Source organism: Myxocyprinus asiaticus, chromosome 31, assembly GCF_019703515.2.
Source record: "Myxocyprinus asiaticus isolate MX2 ecotype Aquarium Trade chromosome 31, UBuf_Myxa_2, whole genome shotgun sequence".
Classification (NCBI taxonomy): domain Eukaryota; kingdom Metazoa; phylum Chordata; class Actinopteri; order Cypriniformes; family Catostomidae; genus Myxocyprinus; species Myxocyprinus asiaticus.
The window spans coordinates 10440795-10450643 of NC_059374.1; the positions used below are offsets into that span (position 1 = coordinate 10440795).

The 9849-nt window shown below is 36.2% G+C and overlaps 1 protein-coding gene across 4 annotated transcripts in view; it reads right to left on the minus strand.

Annotated features, from left to right (window-relative positions):
- LOC127422002 (E3 ubiquitin-protein ligase rififylin-like) overlaps positions 1-8983 on the minus strand; it is a 34000-nt gene extending 25017 nt beyond the window's left edge. For 3 of the 4 annotated variants that reach the window (XM_051665305.1, XM_051665306.1, XM_051665303.1), the window contains exons 1-2: positions 8744-8983; positions 7648-7719 (exon numbers count right to left, since the gene is read on the minus strand). The gene's annotated coding sequence lies outside the window, so the exon portion shown is untranslated. Of the gene's footprint in view, positions 1-7647; positions 7720-7808; positions 7863-8743 lie in introns of those variants that run through there. The other variant, XM_051665304.1, reaches the window with a different exon arrangement.
- Positions 8984-9849: the final 866 nt, after the last annotated feature.

Consider the following 9849-nt stretch of genomic DNA (forward strand, 5'->3'; position numbering starts at 1 on the left):
AAAATTACCATTTGTAAAAATAAATCCATCTCCACACTTGATCACTATTCATGATATTAAGAACAAACAATCAGCATAATTCTACACAATTGTAGTTAAAAGTGGGCCCGCAGCTGATTAGCAAAACTATTTCAACACAACAACATTCGCTAGCAGGTTAGCAGAGGCCTACAGCTGTGTACTGGGTGTACACTGTAGCTACAACACAAAACTCCGCATTTGAACTCTCGGTAGCAGATAAATCCACAAATAATCAAGCATACTTAGAGGTTGTGACCTGAAGCGCCAGATTGTCCAAACAAAGTGGGAATCACCATCTTTCAGGAGTAATCGTCTTGAAAATCCAGCATTGGTTGTGGTTGTACTGCTGAGGAATAGTGGTAAAAATAAATATTAACCACTGATTCTTCAATTCGTCTGCCTTTGGAAGTCCAAACAAAGAGCTTTTGCTTTCGCAGTGACGAAACAGCATCTCCTCAAAATGGCAACAACACTCACCCAACTCATCCTGGCGGGTGGGCTAAAGTAGCCCTTAGGCAGGCATTATGCAAATGTGTTACATAATGACGTAGATACTTTACGGAAGAAATGGCTGGACTACAATCAAGCCATTTTGTGTAGTTCTTGAGCAGTGTTGTCTGTGGGAGAAAATAACTCCCCTTTGAGTGGACTTTGTGCTTTGTAACTTGGCAGATCTTTTACATGCACAAACAGCTATATTACACACAAAAGGAAAGGTAAAATCCCAAAAAGCATAATAGGGCCTCTTTAAAAAATTAAAAACTTAATTAAAATTCAAATTCCACTCCAAGTGATAAAAAAAAAAAAAAAATATTTTTTATATTATTTATATATATATATATATATATATATATATATTTTTTTTTTTTTTTTTTTCATACAGCTCTGGAAAAAATTTAGTCCACTGCAAAATTATCAGTTTCTCTGGATTTACTATTTATAGGTATGTGTTTGAAATTCCACTGTGAAATTTTGTGGAGGATCGGTGAAGATCTGGGGGTGCTTCAGCAAGGCTGGAATCGGGCAGATTCATCTTTGTGAAGGATGCATGAATCAAGCCACGTACAAGGTTATCCTGGAAGAAAACTTGCTTCCTTCTGCTCTGACTATGTTCTGAGTATTGTTTTTTCCAGCAGGACAATGCCCCATGCCACAAAGCCAGGTCAATCAAGCCTCCTGTGGTTGGAGGAGCACCAGATCAAGACCCTGTCATGGCCAGCCCAATCTCCAGACCTAAACCCCATTGAAAACCTCTGGAATGTGATCTAGAGGAGGATGGATGGTCACAAGCCATCAAACAAAGCCGAGCTGTTTGAATTTTTGCACCAGGAGAGGCATAAAGTCACCCAACAGCAATGAGAAAGACTGGTGGAGAGCATACCAAGACACATGAAAGCTGCAATTGGAAATCAGGGTTATTCCACCAAATGTTGATTTCTGAACTCTTCCTAAGTTAAAACATTAGTAGTGTGCTGTTTAAAAATTAATATGAACTTGTTTTCTTTGCATTATTCGAGGTCTGAAAACATTGCATCTTTTTTGTTATTTTGACCAGTTGTAATTTTTTTCAAATAAATGCTCAAAATGACAATATTTTTCTTTGGAATTTGGGAGAAATGTTGTCAGTAGTTTATACAATAAAACTAAATGTTAATTTTACTTAAACACTTATAAATAGTAAATCCATAGAAATTGATAATTTTGCAGTGGTCTCTTAATTTTTTCCAGAGCTGTATATGTATATACATATATATATAAAATCAAGCTTTTGACACTTAATACAATTGAGGGACTTGTACACAACTATTACACAAGGTGCAAACATTCATTGATGCTCAAGAAGAGAACACACCATGGGGGCCTGGGTAGCTCAGCTAGTATTGACGCCGACTACCACCCCTGGAGTCGCGAGTCTCCTAAGCAACCAAATTGGCCCGGTTGCTAGGGAGGGTAGGGTCACATGGGGTAACCTCGTCATGTCATGCACAACGAGCCACATGATAAGAAGCGCGGATTGACTGTCTCAGAAGGAGGGGCAACTGGGGCTTGTCCTCCGCCACCTGGATTGAGGTGAGTGACCGCACCACCACGAGGTCCTACTAAGTAGTGGGAATTGGGCATTCCAAATTGGGAGAAAAGGGGATTAAAAAAAATAATATATATAAAACAGAAGACAACACACCACTATATGCATACTATACTTTATGTAATTATCTGTAATGAAGATTCTGAAGAGCAGTACTAATTAAAAAAATCTTTTATTTCTTATATTTCTATAAATTATAAAAAGGTATGAATATTTATGAGACAAAAGGGAATGCAAACATATTTTCTCAACTATATATACTGTTTATTAAACCTCCGATGAATGGGTTATCAGCTGTCTTCCTTTTCTTCGGCTTTCTATCTTGTTTCTGAACAGCACTCTAAATTGAGCAATTCTGTGATTTGGTGGCAAAAAACAGCCATTTGGCTCCTTAATGTTTCAGTTTAGGAGCCAATGGCTCCTAAGTCATTTTTTTTAGTCTGGAGCCCTGTAAGGTTGATCTAAAATCAAGTTGAGTGTTTACCATTAAGCATTACTACATTGTTATTTAACACATAAAACCTTATTTTTTTTATTTGTTGAAAAGATAACTATATTGTGATATACCATTATCATGATATAAAATTATTCATATCGTGGTACACCCCTGTAAAGAGGCACATTCCAGTCATTGTATGTGTGAAATTCATTTTTAATGTTATTTAATAGTAAATGACTTTTTTCAGTTCGAACAGTGTACAGATTTCTTTTATATATATATATTAAAAAAAATAAAAATAAAAAAAAATCAAAACTTATTCATGGTGACAAAAAACTACTCCACAAACAAAAACAATTCACATTTCTTTGTGTCAGCAAACATGGCAGCATGTGCCCAGTCCATGTTCTCCAACTGACAGGATGTTGTCACTGCTGGGCCCACCAGTCAATAGTGCCAGTACACCCAAACCAACAATAGCTGCACTGTGACTAGACAAAATACATTGAGACAAGGATCTCAACAGCAGAAGGTCACTTGCAATGCCTGGAGTCACAGGTCATACAGTTAGGGACAGAGTGTATTTATGAATGACTCATTTGGTTGGCCACATGATAAGGTATTTTACATGTGAAAAGATAGGAATGCGTTGAAAAGCCTTACAAAGTTTCAGTGTCAAGAGTATTCACCCTCGTAGAGATAACGCAACCATTTGAAATCTCATTTGCTGGTAATACTGTGTTGGATCTGGGTTTAACAGTTGATGTTTGATGGTCTTTACAAGTTCAGCATCTGTCAGATAGTTGCCCAAAGGCATTTCAACTGACAACCAACATGTCAATAACCCAGACATTGTGTAGCAGAAAGCAAAACAAACTAGATTTGCATTTCCTGAGGGAAATACCAGTGATCGGAGAACAAAGCCAGAGTAATGGGAGGCATAGAATAGACCCAGCTGACATCAGCAGCTGAAGCAGCCAGCCACTATGACATCAGAGGCCTGTCTTACGAAGCCGGTTTTAGTGGCTACCCAGGTAAGTTTGAGTTTAGTCTGAACAAACCCTGGTTTTTGGGCTCTAGAAGGCGGGCTGTTTTTTTTTTTTTTTTTTTTACAGTGTTTATCGGCATAGTAATTTATGCTGCATGGCTTATCTACTCCGAAGCAGGTTTTATTCTGGGTAACAGATCGCAAACAGATATTGAACCAATCTGCTGTGAGTACAGTGACATCTCTGATGCAATACAAAAAACTCCCCCTGTATCTCTCTCTCTCCAAATTAAAGCATGCTTTTCAGGGGTATATACAGGTGCATCTCAATAAATTAGAATGTCGTGGAAAATTTCATTTATTTCAGTAATTCAACTCAAATTGTGAAACTCGTGTATTAAATAAATTCAATGCACACAGACTGAAGTAGTTTAAGTCTTTGGTTCTTTTAATTGTGATGATTTTGGCTCACATTTAACAAAAACCCACCAATTCACTATCTGAAATTTATGAAATTTTTTGCAGAAGTGTTCGTAAGATGATTCTCACACTTTAAAGAAACGTTTATTGTGTGACGAGTCTTTCCACCTGAACAAATATTCTGATTAAAATATATTGTAGGCATCACACAGTCACATGGCTTTAGGGATGGGTAAAAATATAGATTTTCCATAGCATCATGAACTTAATTTGAACGATCTTGATATCTTAGGATATATTAGGATTCTTAAATCCTAATATCAATTAAAGTAAAGTACATGTAACTATATTTTGTGCTGTCGGGTCGCTGAAGCTGGTGTCCGGCACTTAATACGCTTTAAACTCATTTGCGCGGTGCAGTTGAAGCCTGGTTTTCACACAAGTGTGGCGCGAGACATCACAGAAGCTCATGCAAGAGCGCATGCTTCAATTGGGCTTCCCTCACTATCAGCCAGAGATTGGATAGTACAGAGCTGATCACTTGATATCACGGCAGCTCACAAGGCTTACCCTGATATTGTGACACAGACTTCTAGACCCCGAAAATTTCAAGTTTAAAGCACTATCAAGGAAGTCAAACCTCTCAAACAGCTGGACAGCCCTGACTTTCTATTCGGCACTGACGATAAAAAAAGACAACACGCTGCATGTGTCAAAATAAAAGTTTTTTTAAAAATGACACATCATCCTTGCTTACATTTATCATGATTTTACAGTAGTGACAGTAACTATGGTATTTTGACAGAAATATACATATTTGCTACAACTGTGGCAGGTATTAAAAAGAGACTATTTACATTGACCTAACAACAGTAATGATCACTTAGCCTAAATCATTAGGAGCCTAATGAAAGAAATATTAAATCTGTTATGGAGTGGGAAACAAACATATTTACTAGATATGTCCCAATTCAGTAAAGTGCTCTACTGTCAGAATATAATGACTAGCCCTATAAGTTGTTAAAATGTTTTGTTTACATAGCATCTTAAAGTAAAATTCAGTGTCAAATTCAAAAGGTTCCAGATGCTAAGATTATGCAAATAGTACAAATTCTGCATGTAAACAATAAATAAGTAACAAATATATATAATATATATTTTATTTTTAATGTATAATATATTATTAGAGCTGACAGAATTATCGCGTTAACGCATGCTATTAATTTCAAAAGTTTAACGTGTTAATTTTTCTTAATCACGATTAACGCATTTACCATTAATACAGCATAAACACTGGTGTGAAGGGTGGAACCTTTGTAATGTGTCCACCCGGAGTCATTACACTGACAGACATAGACATTCTTGGACGGAACTGTCTTAACACGCTAGTTGAACGTTACGCTCTCTCCTATGATAGAACCGTGGAGGTTGTTATCTCAGTAAATAAAAGAATTGCTGACAGCGCTTCCTGTCAGTGATAAGATGATGGAGAAATGACTTCTTAACACTATTTCATGTACAAAACAAGCACAGATGGGACTTGTAATAGAAATCGAGTATTTTTTCAGCCTATGTAAGGCACGATTTAATTACCACAGAAGCAAACTAAATCTTAACCATCAAATGCAGAATGAGAAGTTTTTGTTTGCAAGTGCTTTTCATGGTGAGTCCAAAGCGGCACATGACGCTGGCGTTGCCGCTTTGACGCGAATCATGAACTCAGCTTCACGATTGCTGTAACAAAGTGGATAGCCACAGTCTATCGGCAGATTAATATTGTGGAGGATGACATTTAAGGGATTTAATGCCCATTACAATAAATATGCAACCTATGTTAATGATACTTGAATTGGTGATATTTTAGTGCATTTCTATGTTTATACTGTGGAAGGCTTTGTTTGGAAAATGTTAATAAAGCATTATATTGCTACGTATTGTTTTTTTTTTTTTTTCCCTTTCCTAAGATGGAAATAAATGCATTTTGACAAGAAAAGAAGTATAAATAGTGTCAAATTTCAACACTTAAAATCTGTGATTAATTACAATTAACTACAAAAAAATTGTGATTAATCGCGATTAAAAAAAATTAATCGACTGACAGCACTACATATTATATTAAGACATTATATTTATTGATGGAATACGTGGAATTTGTGGATTTTTAAAAAGCTAAAATGTGACCAAAATGATGAAGCTAATGATGAAATAACATTTATAATTTCATAATGTGCCATGTTAGAAGGTTCCCTGTATATTTTACAGCAGTAGCTGAGAGAGAATTTCTTTAATATGTCAGAAAAATTGACACTGTTACTGAAATATACACATATGAATTGATATCTTAATGAATCGAAATCGGATTCGAATCGAGAGCTTGCGAATCAGAATTGAAATGGAAATATCTGTATCAATACCCAGTTATATTTTCCAGAAGTCATCTCATACATTCGCTGCAGCAGCAGCAGCGATGTTTCTTCTTTCCGTTTAAATGTTTAAATTCTTCATATTTTCATAATGATCTCTTGATCTTCAGCTGAGAAGTAAATCACACAGAATTTCTTGCAAGAAATAATCGCGCTGACTCTCTCCCTGCTTCATGCATTGGCTGTTCATGCAAATGTCACTCATTAGCCACTTTTACACTATCAGCCAGTGTGACCCAGGGCTATCAACTGGCCAGCAGACCTCGAGCCACGAGACCAAAATCAATCTACGTTCCCACCTTCGGGCCAACAGCCCTGCAGTGCTGCCCTAAAACCTGCCCTTAATACGCCACCCTGGTGCCAACGTCACACACCCTGCCCATTTCACAAGCAAGAGGGAAGCTTAAGCTGAGGTATCTTGTTTTGTATTTATCTAGAATATCGAGTTTATATCGTATGTAAACATTAGCAAGCTAGCAAGGTAAATTAGCATTGACACCTCACCAACCCAGCACACCGTCTATGATCTCGAACCATAGAAAGTTCTTCCTTGGGGCACTGCTTTGTCTATTGTGCCTTTAAACGGGTTTGTACTGTGCACGCAAATTCTTTTTTTTTTTCTCAAACCTGTACCGTTGTGTGCTGGATACACAACCAGGCAAGTTCGGAGAAACTCTGGCTTTGACACTGACCCCGCCATAATCTGCAGTTGGCCTTGTTTGGCCCAAGGGTAATGGGCGGGTCAAAGTCCATTGGCCGTTGGCCCCAAAAAAGCCCCGGAAGTGACAGTGGGAACACAACTGGCCCTGGCTCGATAGTTGAAATGCAGCTCTTGTGCATGCGCTTCAGGGTTAAACATGAACTCAAGATCAAACTCTGAGTCAGAAGGTTTATAGCGAGCGTCTTAAGATCGCTGAACCCGATCACTTCCAGTTTGTCAGTCTGAAACGTACTCAAAGTTTGTTCAATTAGCTTCGTGAAACAGGCCTCTGGTCTCCGAACGCTATTATAACAATCACTGGCAATTCAATTTGGAATGGCAAAGAGGAAATTTACTTCTTTAAAATAAAAAAAAATACAAAGACTGAATTTATCTACAAAACAAGGTTGGAATGGAGTCTATATGTCAAGTGGTTCACACTTAATTAATTGCTGAATTTTACAGAGAAGCATCAAACTAGGAACTCCGATACAGTGCTGCCTTGCAAGCACCACTTAAACAACACAAATAAGCCATTTCAGCAACTATAACTTTAAAAAACATCCTTACCTTGAAAGTGAATCAGTGACAGTGAGGTTCAGAGACAGACTGCCTGGGATATAAAATTCAAGCCATTGACATCTATAAAGAGAAAAAGTACATAGTAACAAATTTATGAGTAACATTTTCTGCAGATGCTGGGACTGCAGTCTTTACACAAGAAGCAATACCGAATGAAACGCGTTGAATGTGAGGATCCGGCCATTATTCTGAACATATCTTCCTCCCTGTTTGCGAATCAACCACACAATTCAATGCTCACAGGATGACTTGGCAACCTCAAACTTCCTCTTTACCACAAGCAAATTTTTGTGCACCAAGACTGGCCTATCATGTTGAACAAATCGCCCTGACTAATATTAACAAAACACACTTAAAAACTATGTATAATTTTTATATACACACTTATCAATACATTACCAGGATTGTTTACACACATCACAGTATATGTAGTAATAAAGATTTGCCTATAGCATAATTTAAATGTGTATAATCCTTAATCTATACTTGAGGTATCAGGATTATAATTATAAACACTTCATAGTATTGAATAAGAATTATATACACACTTTTTACATAATTTCTGAATTGTATACACACAGTTCACAGTCTAGTAACAAAGTTACAGCAGCCTACATAGTATCAGATTATTACAGAATAGATATTTAAATGCAACAGTGTAGTGTCAAAGTATCACAGTGTAATATCAGGATTATTTACACATTTAAAGTACAGTATCAGGATTATACAGCATACATACTTAATAGTATAGAGTTAGCATTATCAAAGCGTTTTAAACTGTAGTTTCAGTACTATATACACAGTTCACTACACATTATCACAGTAACAGTATAACCTGGTATCGGGATTATTGTGTCATTGCATCATAATACTTCACAGTATCACGCGACACGCTCGAGCTTCAAAATTCATAACGTCGCCAGCGTTGAACGACGAAAATACAACGAAACAAAAGTGACAAAGTTTGGAATTTTACGTTGAAAACCTTCAAGAGACATATTAGTTGAGACAAACGTAAAGGATATCTAGTGTTTGTTTTCTATTGACGGTGTTTCTTCAGTCGAAATGACGTTATCAAACTTACCTCAGTTTAAAAGAAACGAAGCGCTTGGAAACCGCAGCCACAAATGTTCAAAACTCTGAAGCCTTCAGAAGACTTTATTAAAAACACCCACAATGAAACAAATTTTCAACAAACCGTCAGCTTTTCATTGTATAGTTAATCTGGGACGAATTTACACACATTTGGTATCCTGAATTGTTAGAATTTCGTTAATGACGCTTTGACTTAAAAGGCAGGTTGAGGTGCGCGCACGTCAGCTCTTTCACTATTCGAGAACGTGCACGTAGACCATAAACGCGTCTCGACCTATGTCTGACGTGCTTCAGATATTCTTTGATAGAAGGGTTCTGTGTGCTTCTGGCTCTAATAGTATAATTACATATTAAATAAAAATAAACAGGACATGATTGTTTTGAAATGTTATGAATTTCCGATAAAAAGATGTTTAAAAATATTTCATTAAGTCGCATCAGGACGTTTTTGTCTTATTGGAAACATTTAGGCATTATAAAGTATAATAGTTTAAAATATAAATTCCAAGAACTGGTGTCTGACAAACAAATAAAACTAGCCTATTTTAATGTTGTAATGTTCCCTGTTTTGTAATGTAAATGTGCAATTATAATAATAATAATAATAATAATAATAATAATATATATATATATATATATATATATATATATATATATATATATATATATATATATATTAAAAAACTTTGTAAACTATCTAAAAAATAGCCCTATCCAGAAATCACAAAAGTATTTTGTGCCACGTAATAACGCTGTGGGCTATAACTTATAAATGAATAACAACATTAAAAAGGCACTGAGTTGGTAATACACAGTAAAGACTTAAAATTGAAGAGTTATTATAGACCCATCGTAACAAAACAACGTCCAATCATTGTATTTGTACGGTCTGAAATTGAACAATAAACACAAGGTGGACAGCAGCGCCCTCCGCTGAAATAAGGTTGCATGTGCAACAGTTCTGTAATGAAGCTTTAGAAGTTACTGTGTGCTGGGAAAACCTCTGATGGAAAACCTTCCTTATTTTTGGCCTTTTTGCTTAGAGGGTTATTTTAACATCTTTACCTTTAATTGTTCATTAAAATTCATATAACT